The sequence below is a fragment of the Myripristis murdjan genome, chromosome 20 (genome assembly GCF_902150065.1).
Source record: "Myripristis murdjan chromosome 20, fMyrMur1.1, whole genome shotgun sequence".
NCBI lineage: Eukaryota > Metazoa > Chordata > Actinopteri > Holocentriformes > Holocentridae > Myripristis > Myripristis murdjan.
Window position 1 is genome coordinate 21,531,959 of NC_043999.1, and position 19,863 is coordinate 21,551,821.

Consider the following 19,863-nt stretch of genomic DNA (forward strand, 5'->3'; position numbering starts at 1 on the left):
GTGAGCCATCATAAAAACAGTAGGACTGAGGAAAGGTGAAACTCCCATATTAAAAATCTTGTTGCAGCATCCAGAGTTGTCGGACAGAAAATGTGTCCTTTGGTCAGCATGCCTTGACTGTTATTGTGTCATAATGACAGAAAGTGATAATACCGTGAAAACACAAATCTGTTTAGGTCACCTGTAAATTATACATGTGGCCAGTGAGTCTTCAAGATCTAATTTGAAAAACAATCAAATGTCTTAATAGTTTTTGTCCTGCTGCCTCTTCTCTGTCCAAAATATGTCCTTTGCTTCTCCCAGCCACTGCACCACATGCTACTTCTAAGTGAGTGGCCAGTGGCAGACTTCTCCACTACAGATCCAAGGTGAGGCACCCATGACTGAAGCCCACTTATGCCTCCCTGTGGGGGACAAACCCCTGCCCCATTTATCATGCTGTTTCAATTAAACCCATCTAAGAAATGATTAAATAATCATTTTCATTAGCTGCAGGGTAATGGAACCATATATCCTCGTTATGGAGGACATTGGTCATCGGCTTGGGAATATCTCTTGCTGGCCAACACTGGTCTTTGCACCATGACATGATGCCAAACGAGTAAGACAGACGGCATTAAGTGGGGATTGGGCGGGTTAATGAGAAACAGAGTAAAAGGGAATGCTCATTAGGCCAGCACTGAATGTAAATGCATATTCATTACAAGCAAGTGCAAGAGAGAGAGGGAGGGAGAGAGGAAAAATTACTTCATCTTTGAATTCGGCCATATTATGGAACATTGTGCGTGTGGCCCATTTTCATGTCACTCACACGCACAGCCAGGCTGACGCTGCAGACGGAGGCGAGACGAGGGGGGGGGTAGACGGTCGACCACGCATCGGCGGGCAGCGAGGGGTGACACCGAGAAAATGTCATGATTGTTTGTTTGTCTGTGGTAATGCAGAGTCCTGTCCCTGTCAGCCTGCCAGCCACACAGCTTCAGCATACAGCCATTTAGGCGACCAGTGGGGAGGTGTTGGAAAACAGACACTGGCGGGACTTGGATGGCAGAGACACACAGGAAGATAAACATATTTTTTATCTTTCTGCACACACAAATCCACCCTCAGTGCTATGAAATATCCATTCCAGTGATGTCCATTCATTCCTTAACGGTGAAGGAATGAAACCGAATTAAAGTTGGGTTAAGGCTTAACCTAACTTTAATGCTAACCCTAATTCTGACCATAAAAGTAACCATTTCTCCTTGGAAGGATGGCTGTCTCATGTTCCAAACTTTTGTATTCTCACACAGGAGTCCTGATTTTAAAACCACAGCACACACACACACATACGCACACATGCAGAGGACCATGTGCGATACAGTAAGACCAGTTAGGTTAAATAGCCGACATTATCAGGCTGGGTGGCTGTAGAATGGAGGTGACCCTGGATTGCTCTCCATCTTTGCGTGCTACCGCTGCACATTAATGGTTAATTGATGTCACAGGGGACTGCTGATCAAAGGCAGCCCCCTTTCAAGCATGCTGCACTGCCATTCTATGAGCAAGGCAGGCGTGTCAGAGTAAGGCAAGGGAATAGGGCGGAGTGGGGTGGGGTGGGGGTGTGGAGGGAGGGTTGTTGTTCCCATCCCTCACCTCTCGTCTCACTCATCTCTATCCAAAACAGACCCCCTCCCCCTTCTCCTCATCCTCTTCCATGGTAATTAGCTCCTGCCATACACAGACCCAACGTGCGCATACACACACACACACACACTGAACTGCCACCATATCTCCAGCTTAAAGTGCCAGTGTTCTGACAGCCATCAGCAGAAATAGAGGCAAATCTTATTTACCTCGCTGGGTTTTCAATTTTTTTTCCCCCCCTTATCCCCTCCATATTTATGCCGCTTTCATGATTTCTCTCCTCACCATTGTCTGCTCACCCAGATTTCCCCTCAGCAATCATGCTAATGCAGTAAGCAAGGGCCTTTTAGGTGCTTGGTCACAATGATTGCTGTAGCTGATGATCACAGAGACAGACATTTTTGTTAGAATTAAAGGGATGGGGCAGATTTGCCACCCGTTCTCCATCAGTCAGAGGGAAAAGGGGGAAATCTTCTATTTACCGCGGTGGCCGTTAAGCATTAATCTGCAGCACCAGGCAATATGCTCTGGATCCATTTCAGTGACAGAACAAGCACTTTTGGTCTAAATTAAACATTGTAATCGGCTGACAATGCATTTGGGATTCATCCTTAAAGTTCTTGCAAATTTGTCCACGGATTTGCTTTGGAGTAGCAACAGGAACATGCATTTGCTCAAGCTGGGTGACTGACACACGGTTTGGAGGGGTGTGCAAGATTGGATTTGTTAAGGCTTGCTGAATCAAAACTGACACATAACGTGGCTTGTTTGTGAAATAATTTTCCTCTTTTATTTTGTTTGGCACATTACAAGTTAAAACACTAAAAAGTTAGCAACCAATGAATGTGAAAAAGAACAAGGTAAATGGATGATAGACCACATCACTCGGCAAAATGTTCATCCAGGTAGTGAGTTCACTTTCATCAAGAATCTATGATTAATCTTGAGAAGGTGCTATTTTTGTGCTTTTGATCATCTGAAGCAAATCCTACACCTTCCAGTGCAGCCAATTCAGACTACCAGATGCTGCCTCGACAGATTTTGGAAAATTTTGCTATAAAACGTGTTCCAAGTAAAGGGGAATATGTGTGAATACATCTCTGCTTGCGCCACCTGGTACCATGGAAAGCAATGGATAGTCTTCCAATGGATAACTTTCTTTGCCTCAAAACAGAATCGCTGCCACACCATGTAACACAGACCAAGCGCACCCAGTAAGATGGCTTTGTGAAGCTGTAATATTGTGAATTTGGCGGGCAGCCTGGAATAATTAGTGATGCCCTGGGTCTGAGTTACTGTTTGCTGGGCTCACAGAACATCCCCTCTAAGGCTCTTCAGCTGCCAATTAACTCACACATGCACAAATGATCTTGCATGCGCCCTGAGCTGTAATCTCATAACGGATTGGAGTGTTGCAAGCCTCATTTCTGTGCATCTCCTAATGGTTTGGCTTCTGATTTCCACAATATGTCACAAACACAGATTTAGCTCTGTAGTGTTTTCTTAATTAATCTTAACCTTTTGCTTGTCTTAATTGCAGAAACTTTACAGCAGCCCTGCACACACCTGCATCCTGACAAAGACAGAAAAGAGGTTACAGTGGATGCACTGTAGCAGCACACTGTTGTAAAAAAAAAATCCTGGAATATGTCGAGTGAATAAAACACATCTAATGTTTGATGCATCCAAGCTGCTGGTTTGAAAGCATACTGTGCTCTGCAAGAGAGAGGCTGGCAGAGCCAGTTATGCATCACAGAGGAAGCTAGATAAACGCATCATCCTCATCGCTCTCGCACAGAGATTTCCCAGTAGTAGGTCTACTTGATGAAGTGCCAGATCCCCTCCCTGTTATTCTCTGTGCGCCAGCCAAGTGTCCACATGCATGAGTGTATTCATCAGTCAGGTGGCACTAGCCTGGCTGTTTTTCCCCTATTCTTTCCTCATGCCGTGCCCAGGTGTGAATGGGATTGAGCTTATTTGTTTCTTCACTGTGCGTGCACACATTTAGCGATTAACGTAAATGTGTTGTTACCAGGCAATCATGTACTGTAGCCTCACAGCCTGCACTGTATTTGCAGGGCATACTGTACAAAATATAACACTGTGTCTGCAAATACTGACATGAGTAATGACTCACCCCGGAAATCTTGGCCTATAATTGACTAATCTGAATGCCAGGGAAAAAAAAGAACATACATACAGTACAAGAGGATAAAAATAATTGCAGTAATCAAAACAAACCCTGAGGCCACTGGCATATTAGCTCGACATTTCTCTCTCTGTGACACCTGTATCAACCTTGTTGTTGCTCTGCTTCTGTTGTTTCGGGGCCAAAGTTATTAATGTCAACAAAGCAAGGTCTTCACATTCAGCATGCCATGGGTGGCTTTTGTATTCTCTATGCATTTCCCTCTCTTCCCCTTTCTTCTCTGTCACATCCAAAAGCATCAAACTTAATTACACAAAATCCCAAGAATGCAGACTGAAATGCAACGGAGAGAGGTTGTGAAACATCCCATAAGCCTCCACTCTGCCATTACAGCCTTCCTCACCTCACATCACCTCATGTCGACACCTCTCCCCGTGATCTCAAACTGCTTATGAGTTCCCATAACCTCTTTTCTCTGATCATACAGGCCACCCCCCCTTTTTTGACCACAATTTCATTCAACGGGTTACTTACTAAGCCATCAGGGGTTGAGATAATGAGTTCCTCTCACAGCACTTCAAAGAACGAATTAATGGAATTAGCTGGTCAATAGAGGGGGACTGAGGGAAAATGTCAGACGGTGCTAAGCATCGGCTGGAATAACATTCGCTGAGACAATGAGTCATTGCATAACCTTTGGACTCTGAGAGCTTTTACCAGTTGACATCCACTCATAGCCAGCAGAGCTTGACATTTTGACATCGCTAGCAGATGTTTTATGGGTCATGTCTGAGCCACATTCAAGAAACTGCAAAGAGAGTAAAAGTCTTTGTTCATGTACCGTTGAATATTTGTGTGTAACTGTATAAACTACACAGCTATGACACTGCCAAAGTGAATAGGAGTAATTGGCAAAATCTTACCCCTAAAAATATATTTATAGCTCTCTGGCACAGCTTCCTTTCCTCTACATGTTTCCTTCATCTGCTTACTGGAATATAATAACACTGATATGGATTTACTTTAATTCATGTTGATCTATATTCAACACTCCATCATACTGAATCCTTGTAGTCTTCATTAACGTTCAATGTCTGCTGAGCTGCTGCATCACTTATGTGCATTAAGTCAAGGGCAGCTCATTTACAGTAACTGAATAAGTTATCAAGCGGGTACAATAGAAATACTGACACCAAGTACAGTCAAAATATTGGTACATAAAATACATTCTCCTCCAGTAAAGAAGCTGTACTACCAACCCTTGTACTTAATGTCTGCCTTTTGCAAGGTTTAATTAGACATGATATCTTAATTTGCACACAGATGTACCACACAGTAATTATACAGTATTTTCCAAAGACTAAGCAGAACATAGTGAAATCCCCCAACTGCCTGTTGACTGGTAGGGTAAAAATAGCTCATTTAAAGACAGTGGAAGACTGTCTTCTTTGAGTAAGACTTCTAGTCTTGCCCCTTGGGATGAGGCTCACTGCAATTTATCACAGTCACTAATTATTCATGTTATAACCCACTCTGTAGCGCAGGCAGAAAAAAAAGGGGGTGGGGGGGTGGAGGAAAAAAAATGGAAACATAACAATGAAATCAACACTTGCATGAGCGCTGACACAAGAGCAGAGCAATGAAAGCGCCATATGTCTGGATTGTGTGCTGCTGGATGATTATAAGACGTGTGTCTGCTCCGGAGGGAAATGAAGACTTGTGCTATTTAAGTGGAGTGTCTGGTTCCAAGTCTTGTTTATACAGAGAGAGAAAAATATGTCGCTCTGTGATCACTGATTCTGTTTCACCATTGTGTCCCTCCCCTTATTTTATTTATTTATTTTGTTTTTTATCTGAGCAAACGTTATTTTTGCTGGACAAATTTGTTAAAAATGTCTTAAGATGACTTTTAGCTTTTGTTGGACAAGTAATTATTATTTGAGGTCAACATGTAATCGGGACAACCATGTCAAAAAAAAAAAAAAAAAAAAAAAGATTTTTTTTGTGTGTTTGACAGAGGGTGAGTAAAATTAGAGGAAATGGAAGCAGCAGCTTTGAGATCCCTTTTGAAATGCACCATGTTGTAGTTTTTGATTTTTGTCTTCATTACGCTGCAGTGCATTCAAATTATTCTAGGTCAATGGCTCCATTGAAGGCCTATCTTGTTGAAGGATCATCACAGGAGCTAATTACACTAATAGGCTCTGGCAAAATGTTTGATTCTAAACAACAAGTATAATCTAAGAGCCGATAAGACACCACAAGCATTTATGTGTTTTTTTTTTTCTTTTTAAACTTTTATCTTTAATGATGTTTGCTCTAACCAAACAAACTGTGGTATCACACACTTTGCTGAGATTTAGAGGGACGTCACAAACTCGCCCCGCTATTTTATCTGTGAGCTCACTACATGATCTGATGTCCACCGACATCATCTGGTCCACTGATTCGGTCAAGTGAATAGAAGACAAAACAATGACCAGACCCTTAGCTAAAGTTTTTTTTTTTTTTTTTTTTTTGCGTTCTGCATTTTTGCTATATGCTACATTATTAATGAAACAGAATCACTTCTGTGTTTGTGCCTGCATGATAATATGCAAAGTAATTGTGTTTCTCTGTGGTGTTCTGTAATGCTACAAAAAGGGAGAAATGCATTACGAATGTTCTCTATTGCCTAGAGCTGCAAGGCAATCATTCACTATGTATTGCTATTTCTTCTTATTTATTGGTTCCTTAGCTTTGCCATGTTTTTCATATTTAAGATTTTAGCTAGCCTGGGGAATATAATCTCTCCCTATTTTCTGTCTCCCACCTCTTATGAAACCATGAATCTCTTTCTTTGTCATTCCCAGCTCATTTTAATTGATCCAGTTCATCCATTCAGGATTATGAGGGACAATGCTTTTGCACATGATATAAATCATCTTCTTTCACCTACATAGACCACAAAGCTCAAAATCCTGTGGTTTCTTGAAATATCTTTCTGCATGAGCTGTCATCCAATAATAGAAGCTGATGTATGATAGTATGATGTATTTTTATTAGTAGATCTACATACAGAGGCAGCCATAATGAAGAGCACTGAAGAGGTTTAAAGTGTACATGAAGAATCCATGCTACATAACAGGTTGGAAATTACATTCACCCAGAACTCTTTACAAAGTAATACTGTATAACACTGCCTAACTGCTGGCTGGGGTGCTGCATAAGTACAGCAGGGAATGGAAGTCAGTGAAGAAACTATTTCATTGACTCTGACATTGAAATGGCTACAAGAAGGTGCTACTTATTGTGTTTCAAAACTTGAAATAAGGAGAAGGGTGAGAACCGTGTGCTGTTTGTGAGATTCAATGCAAAAAATTGTTACAAAAAAGGCTTCATTCATCAAATAGTACACAGAAAATGAAGAAAAGGAACAGGATTAGCTCAGCAGTTGAGTCGCTTCCACAATGGGTCAAATCAGCGTTATTGCTTCCAAGGCTGAGAGTGAAAATGTGGGAGGATGTTAATGAAAATAATCTTTGACTTTGGCCCATATTCTAAAACACAGAGTCATGAATTCCCAGTATCGCACATAGCAACTCTTGAATCTTTTCACCCTTTCCTAGAGTTAGGTTCAAGTACTCACAAGTACAATCCGAACAGACGTCAACAGGTCCTTGTGGCAATGTTCATTGTAAGCCACGGTCTGCGCCCAACTAATCACGCGGTCTCTCTAACACTCCATCCACTTCTTCTGTATCCACAGTCAATAAATAACTGTCGCAGCACGAAGAAACAATGCTTTATCTATTCCCTCCGTGCTGCATGTGTGGGAGTCCATCTGTTCATTTCAATAGGAGGCGTGATAGATGCAGCACTGGGATTATTGTACACAGTGACAGAAGAACTGCAGTTCCAGCTTATCTTCCCAATAGCCATTCATCTTGTTTTCTTGGCCAAGTATCCAGCTTCATACCCAAGGAAATGATTAACCAAGAGAGGCCCGATGATTTCCATTGAGTTCCTTGCCAAAACTCACAACTTGCAAACCCGCATCCATTTTAATTTTATCCACGAGCTACACATAAGCATGGATTGGAATTAAAATTCAGCAGTATCAACAGCATTCATTCATGGAGTTTAACAAAGAGGCAACAATGAGAATGTGGGATGAATGCACTTGATAGTGCAGATATTCAATTATGATGGATTGAATGACGGCTTAGTGTGCATAATTCTGTCTCTCTTCCCTGTTGAATTGCTTATTTCTGACTTATTGTTTGCTGCCTGCAAGTAAATTGTTAAAGTGGCTTAATAGGCAAGCCGCCATCCTTCACTGAGCTTCAAAAACATTCCCACAGTATGTCAGCATAGTGCTGAAATGATTCCAAGTGGGTAGATGGATTATGGATAAATCCTTGTTCCCCACCCTGTGTGTTAAATCACCTTTAGTTCTTTTGACTGGGCAAACAAACAGTCCAAAGGCCTCCTTAACTGTGATGCACGTGCCTTTGGCCTCAATGTGCTGGTATGCAAAACCGTGGATTCAGACGGCAAAAACAGTCTGTCAGGAAAGCGTGAAGGAAGGTGTCTAATGGAGGACAGGCAGAAGGGAGTGGAGGGGTGAAATTGCCTGCTAATGGTCTCTCTCTCCCAGCTGTGAGAGCTGCAGCTGTCTGGGGTTGCTGAGACAAATAGAGGTGGCTCACATGGGGACCACAGCATCCAGACAACAGCACACATTTTTCCCTTGCACACTATTTGGCCACAACAAATTAATTTGGGACCGCCCGGGAAGGAACGGGATCCAGCTGGGTGTTGGCTAACAAACATGTAATGTATTTTCAGAGTGCCGAGTCTGCTCTCTGCTCCATCAAGGAGATGCATGATTGAAAAGTTGGACGAGTCGAATATATATTTGCAGCAGTAACAAGTGATTCGCCACAATGTGACCTAGATATTATGGCTGTGAGAAAAAAATGGGAGGGAGAGACCTTGTGGGATATGAGAGTGAAAATGATAGCCAGTGGTATCCATGCCGCTTATATATATATATATATATAAAAAAAAAAAATCATTCATAGATAATCCAAAAAAAAAAAAAAAAAAAAAAAAAAAAAAAAAATCTGCAACCATCATTATTAGTGCTGCGGCAAACACACCCATAATACCAGAGTGCCTGGACTAAATTAAGAGGGAAAATAGTAAGTTGAACAGGGTTCACTGGCATAAAGCAAAAGGATATTAAAATTAAGAAGGCAATAAGGACAGAATTCACTTGGCAGAAACAAGGCAGAAAACTATTCTCAACTCCTAAAACATATTCCCATGATTTCAAATAAGATGTATAACCACCACCTTTCAGGCTGTGAAAACAAAAGTAGACAAGTGCTATCAAATATAACTCAATCTTTGTCATTTGAAAGGCTGTTAAATGCACAGTCCAGAATAATTTCAGTAAAAAGCCCATAATAAGAATAAGGGAAGTCTCATCTCAGTTCAGCTCATTTGGTGAACACAAACATAATATTTAAAATATACTGGATACACCATCCCAAGAAACTGTAAGAAAGTAAGTAAGGGGTTACATGCCATTTCTGTTGACCAGTGACCATAAACAAAGTCCCAGTCAGGGAAGACTCAGTTATGTTCATTGTACTAAACACTAACAATTTGTATACTATACCCACTCACTAGTACAAAATCGTACGATCAACACTGTTGCATCAAGATCCTCTGAAACATAAAGGAACAAGTCACTTGTGTTGTATCATGAATATACATGAACGCCTTCCTCCCAATGGTCATAAATATGTTGAATCACTTAATCGTAGCAGTACACAACTGCTGAATGTTTACACCCGCCTCAACTTACTTTTAAAGTTCTTCTAATATGTTGTTTTCTGTGTTTGTTTTCAGACTACAAAAATATGAGTTTTTCTTCAGTAGCAGTGTCCGTGACCTAAATAAATCATGGTTCCTCTCATTTGGAAGCAGGGCTACACAAGCCTCTGGATTATGACGGCCTTTGAACTATTCCTCCCAGACCGACGACTGGTTATTAATTCATCCATTCTTTTGAACAGAGAGCCTCATTATCATCCCAATATCAACATGTCCCGTGAGAAGTTGCAAAGCCAAGCCGTCAAGATTTTGCACTCCAGCTTCACAGCCTTGTCAAATTAAAAGGGTCTGCCAGTGACACTTTGAGGATGGCTCTCCAAAACAGAGAGGGGAAAAAGGGATGAATTATGTAAGATCTCTTTGAATATTGCATTGCAGAGGCCTGTGTCCCATATGCCCAGCATTCCAACTCTCAGACAAGGCATGAATTGAAGTGCGCACACACTGGCACAGCACAATGGAGGTAAACTCGTCTCCCTCACTTCTATTCCCCGTTATCACTCTGAGCAGTGCAGACTCGGGCCCTCTGGGTTTTCTAAGAGAAAAGCTTTGGGAGATAAGGGGAGAGGAGACGATCGGGGAAGGGGGGGGTGATTGAATGAGATCTGCATTTGGAGAGTGGATGCGGATAACATCAGAGGTTCTTGGAAGATGACCGGGATTCTGGGAAGTGCAAAGAAAAATGAGGTGGAGCTCCTTGTTAGTATCAGTCTGTTTTCTGTTGATCTTCTATTCCTCATGCAGCGCCATTTGTGATGAGAGAAAAGCAGATATTTTGCGCCTATTATGGAACACAGACATGATAACTGAGTGTGCATCAACCCAGGGGATCCATGGACACAATGACAGTGGGTTACTTGGGTGCAATTTCCAAAGTGAGAAATGTGCAGAGATGTGATTAGGAACATCAAAAATGCAGAGAGAACAGCACCAATCCCATTAGTAATCAATGAGAGTTGTGCCCAAAAAACCCAGGGAAAAAACATCCTAAAAATCTCATCCCTGTCTAAAGCAAAACAACTGAAATGACTCCCCTAGTACAATATTCCACAATCTATTAGTTTTACTGCTAATCACTTTTCTCTTTCACGCTGTTGCTTTTATTGACCTTTTATCGGCACCAGCAGTCTCCTGCTATTTCACTGTGTATTGCGTTTCCATCTACTCTCCTCATTCCCTGCGAGGCAAAACAAAGAGATAATTGAATTGCACCCAACAGGCCACCTGATAAGTCAATCCCATATTCAGAATTTTTGATGAAGCCTCACCGTATGGCCTGTATCCTCATTTTCTACCCAGATAAGCCCATGTCTAATTGTTATTATTATAATTGCCGGAATGATAACAATTGTTTTTCAGGGGACTATGAAGAATGTGTTGCAGCTGTTTTACACCACTGAATTAAACACTGAGACATGTCTGTGGTAAATTATGTCAGTCACAGAGAAAGTAACCACCAGATTGGAGCCAGTCCCTTTACCATTTGAAGTTTCATTTTGAGCGGCTATTATTTTCTAACAATAATAATGATAATGGTGTTTGACTTTTACCGCTCCCCACTGGGAGGTCAGAGGTCCGGGTCAGGAATAGTGCACCTGCAGCATCGCAGTTAGGGCACTTTGTGGTATTTAGCATTGTAATCAAACCCTGATGCTTTTACCCCCTTGGTGCGGTTCATTTGGGCAGGTGTGAACACAATAATCACTGAAGTTTGCACCAAAACAACCAGCCTAACACTGCTTGCAATGCATTGAAGCTTACCTTCACCAGTCATACTGATTGGAGAAGGCAAGCATCTGATTGCAGCATCTACGCAGAAAGAGTGAGTCAACACACTGTTGACAGCCAGGACCCTTAACAAGTGTTCCTTCTGAGTAACATCTTGCTAATGTGATTGGTAGGAACAACAGCAGGATTACTGCCAGTATCACCAAAACGTTACCGCTCCACCACGTCCTCCATGTTCAGTGGATCTCTGTGATTTCTATATGCAGCTGCAAAAAGTTTGTTTTTTCCCCTACGCTGCAGATATTTGTGCTTTGTGAGGCTTAATTGTATCAAATAGAAACAAACCAAATGTATCAATTTCAATCCTATCAGTACAAGACAAAGGGATTTAGAGGTTAAAAAAAAAAAAAAAACACGCCCTTGGCTACACTGAACGCGTAACGTATGCAAACCATGTGTAGAGCGAATGCTGCAACACTACACTCCGATTATAATCAATGAAACTGGCTCCTCCAGGCGTGAGAGCAGCGTGCAAGTGGTGCGTATGTGCCACAGAGATTTGCCCTAAAAATGTAAAAATAGACCAGTCTTCAATTTATATGTTTTTAAGCAAGGTATGTGCAGCCCATTTATACAGAAATGGTCTATGTCTATATGTATATATATATATATATATATAGAGAGAGAGAGAGAGAGAGAGAGAGAGAGAGAGATGTTTTTTTGTTTGTTTTTTTAATTAAACTACCAGTATACAGGGAGACTCTAACTCTGATCATCCTAAGCATTTGTTTTGATTGCCCTGTCAGCTTTTATTGTGCCAGTACCAGGTGGCGGTCACCTGGTAACTTTATTCCTTACACAGCCTACTATAGTCTGTAGATGTTAACATGCCCTATGCTGTACGTGCACTGCAACTGCAACTAGCAAGTCAAAGGATACATTACACAACATGTCTGCTATGTGAACAGTCCACATGAGTTTAAGTGTTCAATGTATCCAAGGCGTTAGACGCTTCTTCTGTTAAAATCACATTAATCAAGTTGACTTTCTCACGTCATTGCCTTTAGTTTTCTGCTGTGAAAACAAACCTTTCAATACTACAGGTATTCATGAAAATAGACAGATGAAGCAAATATATAGCTTTCCAAAGTATGCAAATATAATATGCCAAGGAGATAATTTCCTATAATCCTATAAGGGGCGTATGGTGAAGTCGAGGATAAAGGACCACTGATTGCAAATCTTGAAATGTGGGGATGACAACCGCCAGCCATTTGAAGTCATGCCTCTTCTTGAGTAAAGAGCTTAACTTGAGCCTTTGTTGTGCTGAAAAAAATGTAAAATTAAGTCTGAAAACAGGCCTTGTGGTTTAAGAGTAACCAAAGAGGCTGTCATCTTGATTGCCTCAGAGAAGAAGATAGTCCCCCATCCTTCTGCAAACCACAAGATGGGTGTTGGAGATCTTGTCGTAATTAGGTGAACCTCTCTAATCAACCCAGCAACCTGCTGCAGGATGTACAGTAATGACAAGCCAAGGTGAAATTCATGATAGGTCGCAAAGGTCACTGGCATATTCACTATGTTTTGACCAAGCAAGCCAGGGCAAACACTGAAGACCAAAAGCCTAGAGATAATTCATCAGAAACAGTACTCAAGTCATATTCCCGTGGTATGTTATGAATACACTGAGCTCACAAGGGAAGCCAGGGTCGTTACTCTTTAAAAAAAAAAAAGGGGGATTTGCACATGAGTGTGCATATATCTAGAAATCAGAGAAGATTCCACGGCAGAGTCAGCCCACATGTCCACCATCTGTTGAGGATCCCTATGAGGCACATTTAGACAGAGGGCTGGCAGTTCCAGAGACACGCATGGCGGCAGACCTCTGCTGAGTGGTCATCAGCTCCCACTGAGCCCCTCTGGAAGTGCTCACGCTCTGTTGTTTGTTTAATTTCTCATTTGCTGTTAATCCATCATCCCTTCTGCACCAGTGGCATGCTGGCTGGTACCAAACACATGCCCCTAGTGCCAAGACAAGGGCAGTGGAGAGAGCAGAACCTCTGTCAGAGGCAGCCTGAGCGGCGTGAATGAGTGGATCCACTCCAAGCCAGAGACAACAAATACAGTCAACAGCAACACAATGTACACGGCGACCAATGCCAAAGCAGAGTCACTGTGTGGAAAGTGTCAATATGGTTATGTAATACTATATAATAATAAATTGACTATTTGGCTTGCACGCCACAGAGAATGCTGCCACTCATATATGTCATTATAATAGTCAGTAATTCTGTAGCAGCAAAAACACAGGAGGCCAATTAAAAACATAAATAATAATAGTAATAATAAATACACACACACACATACACATAAATATATATATATATATATATATATATATATATATGTAGACTTGTATGCCAGAGTAAAGGAACAAGCCTTAGTCAATATTGACATATAAAAGGTAATCAGGTCACTGTCTTATTAAGATCATGTGCCAACCTGTCATGCAACTGCAAAGAGGGCTGTGGCTTTGGCTTTATTTTATTTAATAGGGATCCAGACCTCTTTTATGTTTTTGTTCAGTAGCCATGCCCACAAGAAAATCAATAGCATGGCAAATCAGAGCTCACGGCATTAACACATTAAAGTCACACTCAAAAATTAAAGGTTTCAAAACAGATGGTCTCATTTTATGCAAATGTTATTATGCAAAACTAAGCCTGGAGGCTTGGCTACTTTTTTCGGCCTTTTAATTGGCAGAGAAGAGAGAGAGGTGCCAGACACTGCAGGTGGCAAGGTAGCCCCGCTTTCTTTTGTCACATCCTCAGAGAGAATTTCAGAGAATTTTATTTACTGTTATTTCCACCGGCTCCTTGCCACAGCCATCTGTATGCTAAGAAGTTAGCCTATTGAGCTCTGTGATCTTGCTGCTTCTCAAAGCCTGGTGAACTGATAATGTAGCATGCTTTTGCTCACAGCAGGGGCTGGCTCACCAAGGCAACAACAGCTGAGAATAAACCTTTGGTTAGGAGAGTGAGCATTATCCAGCGTGTTCTTTTCTCTTCTCCTTCATGCCCTGAACACTCTGATTAGCACTGTGTAGTCTGGAGTATGTAGGGATAATTAGGAAATATGATCTGAATAGACCTTAGCCTGGATAGGTCTATTCAAGTTGCCATAGGTCTATTCAATTTGCACAGCCATATAGTAACAAACGTTTAGCTCCTGACACGGGCCTCTGAGACAACACAACAAACAATTCAATACAAACTTTATTTTCTCATAAAGAAAATTTGCCTTGCAGACTGGGTGTACAATAAAAACGCAATAAAAACAGTTAATATAAAAGAACGGTTTAACACATAATAAATCATCGCAACATATACCACTGCAGACCAACATCAGCTGATAAAAGCAAACAAAGTTACTCACTGGTGCAAAATACAGTTCTAGTACATCATTTTACGTGCAAATTAAGGAATGTAATTTGCAGAGGGGACACATGAATTGCTGGCTCTTTTCCTCTCGAGATGAGGCCTTCTGAAGCAACACCCAGAGGGCATCAGCTCAAACTCCCCTCCCGTGGGAGACTGTCATGCTCTTTTGATGTGACAGGCAAAACCAAAGGACCAGCCCATCCATTGCCTCCATCACGTCTGATAAAATCCAGTTTTTTGGAAATTGACCAGATAGGATTGTTCAGAAAATATAAAGGACTATCCTTTGATTCATAACTCCTTGTTCTTAAAAACATTAAGACATGCCTTTGATGTTGGGTCCTCCTCCCAAGATCAACCTTTATGAAAATGTGCTCTTCATCAGCGGTGTCTAGGATATTATATGTTCCTTCTTTTCGCTCTTTAGAAAAGTCTGCTGTTTGGGTATCTGTCGTCTGCTCACCAGCAGATTGGAATTAGAGGAAATAGCGCGATTAACTGTTGGCACGCACTCTACACATAAAGAACATATGCGAAACTGCTGCATCTCTGGTGGTAACCTCTTAAATGTGATAGCACAACATTCAGTTTTTGGCAGCACAAGCACACATTTGGCTTATCCAGATAGGCTTCACTTTGATTTGGCAATCCAACAGTTGAGTCTGAGTTTCCCAAGACACAATATCCTATGCAAAAAGTGCATGACTGTGATATTGTACTTTATAAAAACAGTAACTCCCAAGTAGTAGTCCCAAACACATTCCAATTTGAATAGTGCAACAGAATTCATGTGCACTCTGTATGCAGCCTTGTTAAAGTGAGATAACAGCGATGTGAGCTGCTGTGGTACAGCCGTGTCTGCTTGTAAAGGGTAACAGGGCATACATGAGGTAACAGTAGAAGCCATGATCTGACTATGTCCTGGCCTCTCCAGAGAAAAGCCAGAGTAAACAATGTAAATAAATTATGACGACCAGGACTCGTTGGCACACCCTCACATCAACTGCACAGAGTCAAATCCAGCCACAACCTTTGGTGTGGGCGTCTAAGATAGAAACTCACAAAAACCCAATCACACAATTACTTTAGAAATGAAAGTGACTATGACTTTCAAAGTTTAATGAGCACTTTACATCTCTTACATCTTTACTCTTATCTGTATGTATTTAAAATATTTATTATATGTTTCACCCTGTTGACCTCATAGTAGTATATTCTACTGTAAATGGCCACATTTCATGAGGCAAGTCTGTACATTATTTGACGACTAAAATAACATCCATTTAACCCTGAGATTTGCAGGGGTATGACAGAAGTGTGCTGCTATTGCAACTTGTAATATAAAAATCTAAGTTTAGCTACATGAAAAGAACATTTGCTAAAATCATGGGGCCTTGTTCACTTCCTTGATAAGATTAGAATAAAACAAGCCTCAGAAGAGCACATCTTGCCTTTTATAATACCATTCCCACCTCGAAAGATTATTTAAAAAAAAAAAAAAATGGTAACACTGCAAGCCAAGGTTAGATTCAATCTTTTAGCAAGCTAACTAAAATTTGCAGCAGATAAGCAAGTATCAACCAGAATCCATGTCAAATATGGCAATAAATTATAATGTATCCTATCTTCTGGTGGATCTGTTTTGTTTTGTTTTATAACTAAACAAACATAGTTTGGAGAGTAAAATTGGATGCTAGCAAAGGCGTAGGTTTGGTTTTAACATCGGTAGGGACATTCTTTTACACATTTGGAAAATACTTACTCTCACATTTTCTCTATATGCACATCCATGTCATACACACATAAAGAGCTTGTTTCTGCAAAACGTGTTATTTGCGTTATTCAGTGCTTATATTGCCAATTTGTAAGTCTTTGTTCTTCAGTGTGTTTTGGCTCATCCCCCATGTCTGTGTCACTGCTGCTAAACTCACCCTCACCTGTATCCTGGTCACTGTTGGCCTCCTGCAAACAAAGCACATCAATATAAATGTGTCATGTGTCCACACGAAGGACACCTGATCAGACTGATATGGGTAGAGACTATTTAATCTACGAGTTATACTGGCCAATATTCTAAATGTGTAGCGTTATCACCTCTAAGTACCTCAAAGAAGAGTAAAAAACTTGATGACTAGACCACCGTCAGACCTCACCTGAGGCTCTACAGCTACAGCTATGACGGTGACAAACTAAGACTCCCTACATCAAAACAACAAATTAATTTCCATGGTTCCATAGTTTTTTAGCTCATAACAATCCGTTTTGTTTTCTGCAGTTAATAAAACGGTGCATTCATGACAAACACCAACCAAATTTTCCTCAAAAACGTCCACTATTTTTTTAAATTTATTTATTTATTTATTTTTATGTAAAACACCTCATGAACTTAGAGCCAGCCATGAAGATATAGCAGAAGAGCTCACCTGAGAGGCTGCAGCTCGGCCTGTGGGCTGTCTGTGCTGGTCCAGCTGCAATCACATCACAAACAGATGAGCTGTGTTGATGTCCTGATGACGCACACATAAATAATAACATAACAACATAATAACTCAACCTGTGACCCGGTTGTTGGAAAGAGTAGGGGGTCATGAAGTTAGAGCTAACGAGTTATCCAGATTAAACTTGGTACCTGCTGGCTCACCTATGATTACATTTTCAGCTAGAGTGAGCTCTTACTTACTTTGGTTCTTCCGAAAAAGGGACGTGATGCACTCCATCTTTGACCTCTGTTTGGTTGACGTTAAAACCAAGGCGTTTGAGCAACAAACATAAGCTAGCAAACATTTTACACTTGGTGTTTTAAAAAAAAATAACATTGACTGATATTAACTCCGCCCAGCGAAATCATTTTTGTTGTTGTTGTTGTTGTTGTTGTGATGTTTGCATCATTAAATGCTAATGTTTTACACCATAAACACGAGCCTTCTCATTCAAATCTGCCGCCACTCACTTCACTGCAGCTAATAGCTGGGCTGCTGCTGAGAGCCAACAGCTGCGTAGTACGGGCGGAGGGTTGCCAGGTTTTTTGTCGGTATCCCCCATGTATTGCGCTTTCCCTCGCCGTCTCTCTTGGAAAAAACTGCGCCCTTTTTGCGCAAATTCCCCAACCTGGCAACTCTGCATGTCTGCATACATAGGCCATAGAAATCGAATGGGATCCCATTTTATTTCTATGGCATCATAGACCATGTCAAAAATTCCAGGACAAAATTAGAAAAAAAAAAAGAAAGAAAAAAGAAAGAAAAAGAAACAAAAATGACCAAAAAAAAATTGCAGTGATTAGGCTGTATATTTATAATTAAATTACAAGAAACATACCATCATATCACAAGAAAATTACAAAATACTTACCCCCAAAAATGAAAAATAAAAAGGACTGAAGTGAATTTTGTTCAGATGGTGAAATAAACTACCCATGGGCTCCTGGGGTTCACAGAGTTAAAGGGAATCCCTGGGATTGCAGTTATTCTGTATTATTTGGGATTTGATTGGCATTTGTGGGGGTGCACTATCAATGTCATGGAGGGCCACATGTGGCCTGCAGGCTGGACCTTTACCCCCATGTGGAGTTAAAATGACAAGACTGATTCATATTGGTAGGGACAATTCATTTGTACCTTGACATTGGAAAGGACATGTCCCTCACGTCCTTACCGAAATCTACGCCCGTGGATGCAAGTCAGAAATAAAACTGTTACTCTGGTGTTGCCAAGTTGGGTTTTGCTAAATGGCATATTGCAATAAATTTATCTTACTGACTAGCTTAATAGCTTGAAATGGTATGTAAAAACTGGACTCGCCAGGTATTTATTTCAGATGTTTGCACTGAAATAAACCAACTCCAGGTTAAACCCCTGTACACAATGGCTGTGTATAATACTTTGGCATGGTGTTAGTTATTTTGCATTTCACCCTTATGATTGCATTTTTATGTAAGTGGCTCAATGACTTTGTACAAAGCATCACTTAAGTATCATCACTTCACTTACTGCCCTTTATATGCTCTTGGATGTGGTTTCTCTGACAACATGAGGTTTCGTGTCATGTGTATGAAGATGTATCGAATTGGACTCTGGAAAATAAGCCGGCTGATTCGGAGACAACATTTGGCTAGGCCATCGATTTCTCCCATTTTTATTAAAACTGTCTTCCAAATCTAATCCCAGCTGTTCCCTGAAATGAAATTACTGTATCAAGGCAAGCATCAGCGCTCGGCTACGAAACCATTTTGTGCCATGTTGGTGTTTAATTGTTGATGGACTCCATGTATTCAAGGCATTCACAGTCAGAGCAGAGATACATTTGCCAGTAATCTCTTATTATGAGGGAGGAAGGAAGGGAATTACTTTGAATGGTAGTGGCAGAGGTTTGTTCTGGCTGACAAGAATGGCAACTCATTGAAAGAGAAAGAAAACACAAAGCGGACATGTGAGGGAGATGATTAATAGTGAACTCCATTATTGAAAGGCCTCACTCATAAGATGTTCCTATCTCCCTGGGGAGCCAGCACACAACTGCAGGCTAGGTTCACACTGTTGTTTTTTTCATTACCAGAAATTTCCTCATAACACCATGCCGGAGAAAACAACACCCCTGGGGGCTCCGACGCAGGAGAACGGATGCTTTAAAACACCTATGAGGCCTCCAATTAATCCTGAGAGCATGTTACTGATTCAGTTTGTGTTCCCTCAATAAAAAAACATGTCTGACAGAAAAGTGGGGAGTGCTGAGAATGACAACAAGAGCACAACTGAATTTATGACCACCACCTATTATTGGCTTCATAGGTCATTTTCCTACATTTTTCCTCCATAGGTTGTTTTTCACAAGTGAGATGAGGAAAGTTAGCATACAGAATACGTAGTGGCTGGGGTGTATTTTGGCTTGTGATGGGAACACCAACCTTGACATTCAGTGATGATGGTCAGTGATTTCTTAAAATTTTACTAATCAATCAAGCCCTCCTGCCAAGTCATCTTTTTTCCATTGTTTTAATCTGACTGCACAATTCAAACAATCCTGTTTTAGAAG

At 41.0% G+C, this 19,863-nt stretch overlaps 1 protein-coding gene across 3 annotated transcripts in view; it reads right to left on the bottom strand.

Moving 5' to 3' along the window:
* Positions 1-17,765, bottom strand: part of nrp1a (neuropilin 1a) — a 179,579-nt gene extending 161,814 nt beyond the window's left edge. For 2 of the 3 annotated variants that reach the window (XM_030078904.1, XM_030078902.1), the window contains exons 1-3: positions 17,513-17,765; positions 17,256-17,300; positions 16,764-16,794 (exon numbers count right to left, since the gene is read on the bottom strand). The gene's annotated coding sequence lies outside the window, so the exon portion shown is untranslated. The remainder of the gene's footprint in view (positions 1-16,763; positions 16,795-17,255; positions 17,301-17,512) is intronic. The other variant, XM_030078903.1, reaches the window with a different exon arrangement.
* Positions 17,766-19,863: the final 2,098 nt, after the last annotated feature.